This window comes from Triticum aestivum, chromosome 1D (genome assembly GCF_018294505.1).
Source record: "Triticum aestivum cultivar Chinese Spring chromosome 1D, IWGSC CS RefSeq v2.1, whole genome shotgun sequence".
Taxonomy (NCBI): domain Eukaryota; kingdom Viridiplantae; phylum Streptophyta; class Magnoliopsida; order Poales; family Poaceae; genus Triticum; species Triticum aestivum.
In genome coordinates, this window is record NC_057796.1 from 63244934 (window position 1) to 63256585 (window position 11652).

Genomic DNA, 11652 nt, shown 5'->3' on the forward strand with positions numbered 1-11652 from the left:
GGGTAGGGACACCAGGCGGCCTACAACATCATATCAAGTTGGAGTCAAATAAAAAAGGGCTCTTGATTTAGTCAATCTTAAGAACAGCATGTTATGAGCATGAATATTTTTCAGCAAATGTTGACAGTAGCATAAGCAAGCCATCATGATATCATAGGAAAGTACTCCCTCTGTCCCATAATATAAGAACGTTTTTCAAGCTATGTAAGCTTGAAACACGTTCTTATATTATGGGACGGAGGGAGTAACATACTGGTGTAACAGCCATTTGTAGCGATGACTGGAGTAGGCCAGCAATACGTCCAGCCATAGAAGGAGTCGACAGCGTAAATGAAGCCCTTGTGTTCAATGGCATCAGAGAACCATGGAGGATGTATGATCCTGCGATGGACGTGCAGATTTATCCACTTACCGCAGTGACCTGTCAGATAGGCGAGACCGCGGTTGAAGAACGCAATTAGCCTGAAGTCTTTATAATTCGCAGATCTTGTGGGCACTTGGCAGATTACAACCTTGAGCAAATCAAACTTGGTATCATGTTGGCTACTGTAAGATTCCGAGTATTCTGGGCCATGGTGCCAAAGCAGTGCAGTGTTAATCGAAGGAAGGGGTATCAATCATCGGGTGTAGACCTCCACGAGCATCCAGCTGCCGCGACCGTCGACGAGCACCATCCAAGACGTGTTCATGCCGACCCAGTACATACCGTTAATGTAGTTGAGGCTGACGGGGATCGGATCGCAGTCAAGGGGGTTGATGCTCGCCACCCTACGATCGTTATGCTGTGTGACACGCCGTTTCTGAAGATCAGGCGGCATCAGCAAGCAAGGAGCTGGCTTAAAAAGCTCCAGCCTGAGGGCTTTGAGTAAACGGTACAGCCCCGACGAGCACGCGGCAAGCGGCATGGTACTGAGATTGTCCACACGCGAAACAATGAGCTTGATTACCTCTGTGGGGAGCGAATTCCAGCCACTCTTTCGGCGGACGCTGCTCGGTTCTGCCATTGTTAGTGCTTGGGTTTCGGACGAGGGGGGGAGGCGCCTTAGCGGGGATGGAAGATTGGACGAGATTATGTGTGGACAAAGATGGAGAAGCGAATATGTGCTGCGGGAAGTGGACAGGTGATGATGACTACAACACGCAGCTTGACTTACGAGACACATACCAGCAGCATAGGGTCATGTCGATGCCAGACAACTTGCTTGAGTGATCACAGTACTGGTACTCCCTGCAGTGCTATGCCCTAACTTGCTTGAGTAGAGTAGTAGAGTAGGACTCTGCTCTACTACTAGCACCGGAGGAGTAGTATATTCTAATCTAAAATAGTTACAAACTTCAATGCCCGAGCGTGGAACGACTACGAACCGTGCTCAAAGACCGTGTCTACGTGGTGTTTGGACATGGGCGACAACCTCAACGCCAACGGTGCTGCTCCCGTTGCACCGTATGTGTTTCTGTCCTTCCTGTTCGAAATCGTGGTAGAATTCATGTTTCTACTCTGTATCCTACTACTATGCTACTCCACATGATTAGTTTCATCTCTGTTATAGCTATCATGATTTATTTTGTGCTTATTCGGATTAAATCTCGTAGTAACTTGCTCATATATTCAACTGGCGCAACGTCCCCTACAGCCACTCCCGTTTCATGGACGGCCTGGTCAATGCCTCCAAGGAGCCCTTCGTCCACTGCTATGAGTGCCCGATGCCGTTTTGTGGCTCGTCGGCGGACATGGTGCATCACCTCACAGATGCGTGCAGCAGTCACTGCTGGCCCTTGGCGGAGAACATCAAGTACGAGATGTGCTACCCGTTCACCATGCCGGAGTCGCTGGAGGATCACCGCGGCCTGCTAGTCTCGGAGGAGGATGACAGCGTCTTCCTCTTGATCGTGGGCACCGGCGAGGCCCGCGCAGGCCGCCGCCCCTTCTCTGTAATGTGCGTCAGGGGCGACACCGCTGACGCTGACACTGACATGAGGCCGATGTACGGGTGCGTGGTCAGTGTTACTACCCCTCCGGGTCGCGTGGGCGGCGACACCGGCCTCATCGAACGGACTTGGACTCTGGGGAGCTGGGACTATCCCGCCAATGTGGACTTGGAAAACCCATGGCATCCTTTACCCGCCGACGCGGTGCACGGGGACTCCAAGGAGGTTCACCTGGACATACGCATTATCAAGTTAAATGTTGATCATTAGTCTTCGCTCAATGTAATCCACTGTCTAAGCATGTGGAGACTTCCATGCAGGATCTTGCTCTATTGGAGTATCGCGCATGAATAAAAGTGTATCCATTTATGGTTTAGTCTAGAATCTTCCATGTATGAATTTTTACTACAGTACTGGTGAAAGACTTACGATGAACCATTTCTTACATCTCCTCTGCCCGCTTGCAAGTCATCCTGATTTAATCCCTCCGTCTAGGTGTATAAGGGCATGGTTAATATTACTTAATAGTATAGCCAACTGTTGACTAGAAGAAAGTGCCATGTCATCTGTAGCCAACATGTATAACAATCGATACTCAAAAACTAATTCTTAAAGATCATTTCTTGCAAAGCACAATAAGTGTTATTTCTTCACAAGTTTTGGATGCAGGTTGAACAGTTGAACGCTTTTGTTTGCAAAAGATACCTTTTTATCTATTTCACCCGGATGTTTGTGAGCTCTAGAGATGAAATAATATCCGAAGAAACCTATCGATACCCGTTACACATGAGATGACCCCCACATCCTTTGTCAAAATAAACAACTCCACGATCAATGCATTTCACTCTTCGGTGCAATGCACGGGCACCTTACTACTATAGATTAGTACGACCAAAAATTGAACTAACATTATATATAGTAAGATAAATGCTGATGCATGTCACCTAAAATTATATCATTCAAAACTATGTTCAAATACGAATCGAACGATATAGTTTTTCTTGACATGCACTAACATTTTGTCAGTTAAATCTTCAGTCAAATTCAATGGGGGACTAATAAACCACGACCGATGTAGTACAAGTGTAGAGGGCGGCACTGCATCGGGTCCAATGAAAACATTTTGTGACAATACTGGTGCAATTGCCTTGGCAAATTTCACAAGAGAACTAAGCACATCAAGAGACGCTTCAATTCCATCCACGATCAAGTCAAGGAGGGAGACATAGAGATTTGCAAGATACATACAGATCTGAATGTTGCAGACCCGTTGACTAAGCCTCTCTCACAAGCAAAACATGATCAACACCAAGACTCCATGGGTGTTAGAATCATTACTATGTAATCTAGATTATTGACTCTAGTGCAAGTGGGAGACTGAAGGAAATATGCCCTAGAGGCAATAATAAAGTTGTTATTTATATTTCCTTATATCATGATAAATGTTTATTATTCATGCTAGAATTGTATTAACCGGAAACTCAGTACATGTGTGAATACATAGACAAACTGAGTGTCACTAGTATGCCTCTACTTGACTAGCTCGTTAATCAAAGATGGTTAAGTTTCCTAGCCATGGACATGAGTTAGCATTTGATTAACAGGATCACATCATTGGATAATGATGTGATTGACTTGACCCATCTGTTAGCTTAGCACTATGATCGTTTAGTTTCTTTCTATTGCTTTCTTCATAACTTATACATATTCCTATCACTATGAGATTATGCAACTTTCGAATACCGGAGGAACACTTAGTGTGCTATCAAACTCACAACGTAACTGGGTGATTATAAAGATGCTCTACAGGTGTCTTCGATGGCGTTTGTTTAGTTGGCATAGATCCAGATTAGGATTTGTCACTCCGATTTTCGGAGAGGTATCTCTGGGCCCACTCGGTAATGCTCATCACTATAAGCCTTGCAAGCAATGTGACTAATGAGTTAGTTACGGGATGATGCATTACGGAACGATTAAAGAGACTTGCCGGTAACGAGATTGAACTAGGTATTGAGATACCGACGATCGAATCTCGGGCAAGTAACATATCGATGACAAAAAGAACAACGTATGTTGTTATGCGGTTTGACTGATAAAGATCTTCGTAGAATATGTAGGAAACAATATGAGCATCCAGGTTCCGCTATTCGTTATTGACCGAAGATGAGTCTCGGTCATTTCTACATAGTTCTCGAACCCGTAGGGTCCGCACGCTTAACGTTCGATGACGATCGGTATTATGAGTTTATGTGTTTTGATGTACCGAAGGTTGTTCGGAATCCCGGATGTGATCACGGACATGACAAGGAGTCTCGAAATGGTCGAGACATAAAGATCGATATATTGGAAGGCTATGTTTCGACATCGGAATGGTTCCGGGTGAGTTCGAGCATTTACCGGAGTACCGGGGGTTACCGGAACCCCCCGGGGAGTCTGTGACGCCCCCGATTCGACCGTACACTAATCATACAGGCAAACGTGTATGATCAAGATCAGGGACTCACGGGAATATATAAAAACACAACTCTAGACACAAATGAAAGTCATACAAGCTCCATATTACAAGCCAGGGGCCTCGAGGGCTCGAATACATAGCTTGATACATAAGGGGAGTCAGCGGAAGCAACAATATCTAAGTACAGACATAAGTTAAACAACTTTTGCCTTAAGAAGGCTAGCACAAACATCAACGATCGAAGAGGCAAGGCCTCCTGCCTGGGACCTCCTAACTACTCCTGGTCGTCGGCGGGCTCCATGTAGTAGTAGGCACCCTCGGGGTAGTAGTCGTAGTCAGCGGAGGTGGCATCTGACTCCTGGGGTCCACCATCTGGTTGCAACAACCAGAAAGCAGAAGGAAGGGGGAAAAGGGGGAGCAAAGCAACCGTGAGTACTCATCCAAAGTACTCGCAAGCATCAGATCTATACTAAGTATGCATTGGTATCAAATGGAAGGGCTGTATCTGTGGACTGACCTGCAGAATGCCAGAATAGGGGGGAAAGCCTAGCCTATCAAAGACTAGCATCTTCAAGCAGCTCCAAGCATCTTGTAGCATGTAGAAGAGTAAAGAATAGCTGTTTAATTAACAAGCATGTTGTAACATTAAGGCCCAGAGATCCTTCCTCGACTCCCTGCGAGAAAGCAATCCCGGAGCCAACATATCCATCACATATCAAGTATCCATTTCTAGTTGTATAAGATCAGGATACAAGTCTGAACGTCCATTACCGTGGACACGGTATTCGAATATATGTCTTCCCAGCAGGGGTGCACCACGTTTTCCAACACACTCGATCACTCTGGCCGGACACACCTTTCTGGGGTCAATGCCCGGCCTCGGAAGATCAACACATCGTAGCCCTACCTAGGCTCGGCAGAGAGGTCCCCGCCGGTCTACATCCTAAGCACTCTGGGTCTGAGCCCATCGCCTGTTGCACTCCGGGTCGTTGCGAGCAGGGCGGACCAGGCTCCACCACTACAGGATTGGTTGCGGCCCAGCCGTGCCGCAATGCTGAACTGGACGTCTGACAAAGCTTCCGCTGATACTGCGACGTCGAGGCCCATAACTATTCTCGCGTGGTGGTTAGCGCGTAAAGGCCAAAGGCCAATTCAGAACAAATACCCAAACCTATTAGTGCATTAACAATTAAAGTAGTGACGGCTGTCGAGACAAGTCCGGATCTATCACCCCTCCTGGGTGATACTGCTAAACAGCCAGCCACCACTGTCACATCGCACGGGTGCTCTCCGGGCCCGCCTGGCTTTCACAACGGTCTCCAGTAAAGTCAAGGTAACTGTGTGTCCAGACATCAAGGGGAAACCCTGAGGAATCACCCCAGGTGGATTCCACTCAATGTAATCATCAAGGTGAACGTAAGAGGGACCACCCTCGAGGTTCACACTTGAGGTGTTGAACGACAGAGCTGTATCGGGAATGGTGAAAGAGGAAATCACCCTCGATGACCACGACCGAATAGCTACACTACAGAATTATCATCAGGAGTGCGTTATGAGGGATCACCCTCGGCACTCGATAGTAGCTCTGCAGAGTCCAGCAACAAAAGGGACGTGATGCGATATGATGTGTGGGCCTCTGGTCGTCGATCACGTTGATCGAGTAGTCGATGATGAAGCAGAGGCAACAAGGACAAGGTGGGGGTCACTGATGGATCACTAACTAACCTATACTAAGCAGTTTAGGATAAGCAGGTAAGGTACAATGAGCAGGTTACAAAAGCAGGCTATGCATCATAATAGGAGCAATCAATTACAGTACCAAAATCTAATGCAAGCATGAGAGAATGGAATGAGCGATATCGGGATGATCAAAGGAGGGGCTTGCCTGGAAGCTCTGCTGAAAGGAAAGAAGCGTCGTCGTCGACGTAGTCGATCACAGGGGCATCAGCAGCGGTCTCGGGGTCTAGCGGAGAAAAGAGGGGGAAGAAACAGTAAATACACGCAAACATATGCACAACATGATTACAAGCGGGGCTAGAGGTGTCCTAACGCAGTGCTAGGCGTTACTGGCGAAGGGGGAAACATCCGGGAAAGTTTTCCCGGTCCCGGACGTCTGCCAGACAGATGAACCGGAGGGGAAAGTTTGCATGTTCGCTATTCTAGGGACGTGTGGCAGATGAACGGACCGCGTATCCGGATTCGTCTCGAAATTCTGAGCAACTTTCATGTAGAAAACTTTTTCATCCGAGCTACGGTTTAATTTCTATTAATTTTCAAAGTTTTATTAATATTCTGAAATTAATTTTAATACGAAAATAAATGCTAAAATGTTAGGCGCACCCAGCACAGTGTACACCAAAGTGTACCCAGTGGCTGACAGGTGGGCCAGGGGGTCCCAGTTGACCAGTCAACGTTTGACTGGTCAACAGGGGGTGGGGCCCCCTGTCATTGACTCAGCTAACTAATTACAAATTACTTAGCCATTTAATTAAGTTAATTAACTTTTTAGTTAATTAATTAATTAATATATTTTTTCCTAATATTCTTTTTTTATAAATAAAAGGTGCCGGTGGGGCCCCGCTGGCAGTGGCCCATCTGGCCACTGGAGCGGGTGGTTAACGGGGCCGGCGCGGGCGTTGGGGCGCTTGGGCACGCGCCCACGGGAGAGCGCCGGGCTGCGGGGCGCCGGAAGGGTAGCCGCGGCTGCGGGGCGCCGGCCGGAGCGGCGAGGGCGCCGGCAGGGCATAGCGCGGCGGAGGCCACGCGGCCCCAGGCGGCTGCCAGAGACCGGCAGAGGCGGGGCCGAGCGAGCAGCAGGCTCGGCAGGGGGGAGCGGGACTCACGGTGTCGCGCTGGACGCGGGAGAGGCCGCAGCAGGCCGGAATCGAGCGCGAGCGTGAGGTGGTCTCGGGGAGGAGCGGCGCGGGGCGCCTGCTGCGCAAGCGGGCGGCTGCAGCAGCGGGAGGGACGGCCACGCGTGGTTGGGCCGCTCGCGGCGCGGGCGACGCAAGCGCGTGACTGCCGTGAGCACGGGGCGTGCGCAGCACGGCCATACGGACATGAGTGTGCGAAGCTTCGGGCGTGACGGCCGCAGCATCCACGGCGTCAAATCAAAGAGGAGAAGGGGGAAATCGGGAGGGGAGCTCACCGAGGAGCACAAGGAAGGCTCGGCGTGGGTTTAGGAGCAGGAGGGGTGGCGGATCCGATGAGGAACGCTGGCGGCAGCAGGAGGAAGAAGGCCTCGATCCGACGTAGCAGGGGCTTCCCGAGTTGATCTGTTCTGTGTAGTCAAAGTAGAGGTGGCCGGAGTAGTCCCCGGCGTTGGCTCAGCCTGTGGGGATGATGGTGGCCGTGAGAGCGAGCTTGGCCATGGCGATGGTGGCGTTCGGCGTAGGGGATCTAAGGAGGGGAAGCGCTGGAGAGGACGCGATGAGTGGAGTGGATGAGAGCGGACGAGGGAATCGATGGGGCGAGGGGGGTCCTTATCCCCTCCCAGACGACGCCGACGAGGTGGTCGGGGGCGACCCGCCCCTGTAGCGACCCGGTCGCGTGAACAGGGAGAGGGGAGGGATCGCCAGGGTGGGCCGGCTGGGTTGGCCTCTTGCCCGATGGGCCAAAAGCCCAGGGGGTTTTCTCCCTTCCCTTTTTTAATTACTTTTCTGTTTATTGACTTCCCATTTTATTTTCTATTTCATTTAGCTTATTAAAAATATGAGACCCACACCTAAATTATTGTTTTAGTTTAACCCTCTGCCACAAAAAGTTTCACTCATAAATAAAATAGTTTAACATTTTTGAATTTATAAAAGGCATCTATTTAATTGTTTTACCTACTGTTTTATTTATTTGAATGCATTTCAACGTTTTATAGAAGTGTGGTTTCTTCACCAATAATACTCTTAAATTATTTGGAACAGTTTGAACATTTTTGTGTTGACACTAGAACACTTTTATTTTGACTTTGTCCTAAATTTGATTTTCGAACCGATTTCAATCTAAGTGAGATTAGCAATAGTAAAAATGATGACGTGGCATCATTAGCCGAGAATTACCGTAGCTTAATTATCTGGGTGTTACAAATCTCCTTCACTACAAGAAATCTTGTCCCGAGATTTTAGGAGGTAGAAGGAAACAAAACAGGGTATTCATCTTGAAGACGATCCTCGAGTTCCCAAGTGCCTTCATCTTCAGAAGGATTTGACCACTGGAACTTTTTAGAATTTTGAAAGCCCTCTGATGGTGCGACATTCAGTTTGACCGAGAACGCGGGCCGGAGAGATACTTCAGGCTTCGATGTAGCGTTTTCAACTCCCACAAAAGGAGAAGCGCTTCACGCATTCAAGGAATAAATCCGTGCTTCAGCATTCCGAACAAGGTGAGCATGGTAGCTCACTATCTCACTTGACGGATGTAGTACATGCACGGTTTTAGTGGCGCAAATGATAGAAGCGGTATGTGTTTTCAACCATTCCATTCCCAGAATGAGGTCTTTATTGGACGACTTCAAAACAATGGGGGAAACATGGAATTCCAGCCCTTCAATTTCAACAGGGACATTGAGGCTAACCATGGTGGTTCGACATTGGCCCGCAGGGGTGTGTACCACTAGTGGATTGTTCAACTCTTCGAACTTAAGGCCATGCATGGATGCAAAATCTTCTGATATGAATGAATGCGATGCTCCTGAATCAAATAAAACAGAGGCTGGTATTGAGTTAACAAGAAGAGTACCCAACACGGTAGCAGGTTGGTCTTGAGCTTCATTCAGATCAATGTGGTTGGCCTGACCACGACCATAAGGCATGGCATTGTTGTTGCGGGGCTGATGCTTACCACGACCAGTTGGAGGAAGTGCAAGCTGGTACTGATTCTGAGAGCAGTCCCTGGCACGGTGACCTGGTTGACCGCACCTGAAGCATAGCCCATCATTGGGACGGGGAGCAGGAGCTCGGGGTAGTGCAGCTTGAAGTCTTGGCTGTCCAGGTGGTGGAGGAGGCAGGCGGAGATGCAGTAGGGGACTGTCTTGGTGCAGGGGCAGCTGGTGGATACACGCTGTGAGGGATCCATATCTTACGCTTCTGCGATGACGGGCCCGAAGATGAACCCACATCATGGTTGCGCCTAAGGGATCCGAGGTGTTCCTGCAGACCGGTTTCGACATGAATGGCCTTGTTCACCAAGGTGGCGAAATCAGCAAAGTCATGCACTAGGAGCGCCAGTTTGATATCAGCTTGAAGTCCATCTCGAAACTTTTCCTGTTTACGTGCATCAGTGGCAATGTCATCTTCAGCATAGCGGGACAGGTCAATGAACTCCCGCTGATAGGCATCCACAGTCTTGTTGCCTTGGGTGAGGCTGCGAAACTCGCGCTTCTTCCTGTCCATCATTCCCTGAGGAATGAAGCGGGCACGGAAAGCATCTTGGAAATCCGGCCAAGTGATGACCATTCCAGCAGGTAGTGAACGCCTGTGACTGTCCCATCATTGAGCAGCGGGACCCTTCAGATAATATGCCGCAAAGGTGACATAGTTGGCAGGGGCTACACCAGCAGACTCTAGCTCGAAAGTATGTCATGGAGCCAGTCATCAGCATCAAGTGGCTGAGTTGAGCTACGGTAGATGCTTGGGTTGAGATGTGCAAAATCATTCAGTGTCACAGTGGCTGGCTGTTGATTCAGGTTGGGACGAGGAAACTGAGCTATCACTCCTTCCATGAACTGGCGGTTCAGTTCAAACTATTGGATCATACCAGCCATGTACTCAGGCGGTGGTGGGGCATTGCCACCACGACCACGACCAGCGGGTCTAACCATCCTGCTAACATGTAATAGGGGTAGTTCAACATGAAGAACTTTGCAAAGACAAGGAATCATTCACGATGAAACATGCATACTGAAAGAAGTTCGATGGATACAACATAGTAGCCAAACACGACATACAGATCCATACATAAGTTCGGTTACAAGCCATAAGTACGAGTTCAGAAAAGGAAAGGTAGTCTAGACCAACTAGGCGGCACGCAGGCACGCGATGGAGGGATACAACAACGCGACATAGCGATATGCTACATCAACGTCGGGGAAAACCTCTGAAGTCTGGCAGCTATCGGTGAAAGAAAGCACGACGATGCTCGAGGGAAGGAGGCTGCATGCCGTGGCGGCTCTGGTGTACCAGCTGATCTCCAGGAGGAAGAAGAGGTCCACGAGTAGGGGTATCACCACCAACCTCAGGCCACACAAGACCTGGTGGCATCTCCGTCCTGCGCGGGTAAGTAATGAATGAAGGAAGAACCGATGCGGTGCCTATTGGACGCATCTGCTCCAGAGTGTCGTAGTGGTGTGCATGTGTGGCGTACAGCTCAACATTCAAAGCTCGAACAGTGCGATCCAGAACCTCAATGTATCGAACCATATACTGAGGGTCGTACCGACGGCTCACGTAAGAGGTACACACAGCAGTGTAGCGCCTAGTATCATCCCCAGCTGGTGGGTATGGGAAGTATCTGAACCCAGTCTCCTCCAAGCGTGGATGCTCTCTACGGAGGCTGGTGATAGCAACATAGGCAACCTCCTGTACTGCCATCTCGACAGTCACTCCAATACCCTCAAAGGTATGCAACTCGTGGGTGGAGTTGTTCTACCGATCATAGATATCAACCTTAGCGTGATACATCTCCTGGTTGAACTCGTGGTAGATCTCATACACAGTGTAGTGGGGGTACCAGCGATATCCCAGCAGGGTCAAGAGGTCGACACGAATGGCCGGGAACCTAGGCGTGCCGACCGCCATGGTCTGGCGGACGATCTGCGTTGCGGGATGCATCTGAAATAAGGAAGTTCAAGGATGTCAAATGACGATGTGAGTATTATTCAAAATACAATTCAAAGGAATAGTTGTAGATAATCCAGCTCTTCGGGTGAATGTCATTACGAGATCCTAATGTTGGAGTTAGTAAAATCATTTAACCCGAGTAGAAGAGAGATCAGAATCCCAGAGTAAAGGTCGAGGAGTAAAAGATCCTAATACCACCCAATGGCGACGTGGGCCCGTAAGCCACACAGCCATGTTAGTAAAACAGTTTTTAAAGACTAGACTCAACTTCGGCCAAGGAGTTGGAAAGGGGGATCCTACAGGCAGTCGGCTCTAATACCAACTTGTGACGCCCCTGATTCGACCGTACACTAATCATACACGCAAACGTGTACGATCAAGATCAGGGACTCACGGGAAGATATCACAACACAACTCTAGACACAAATGAAAGTCATA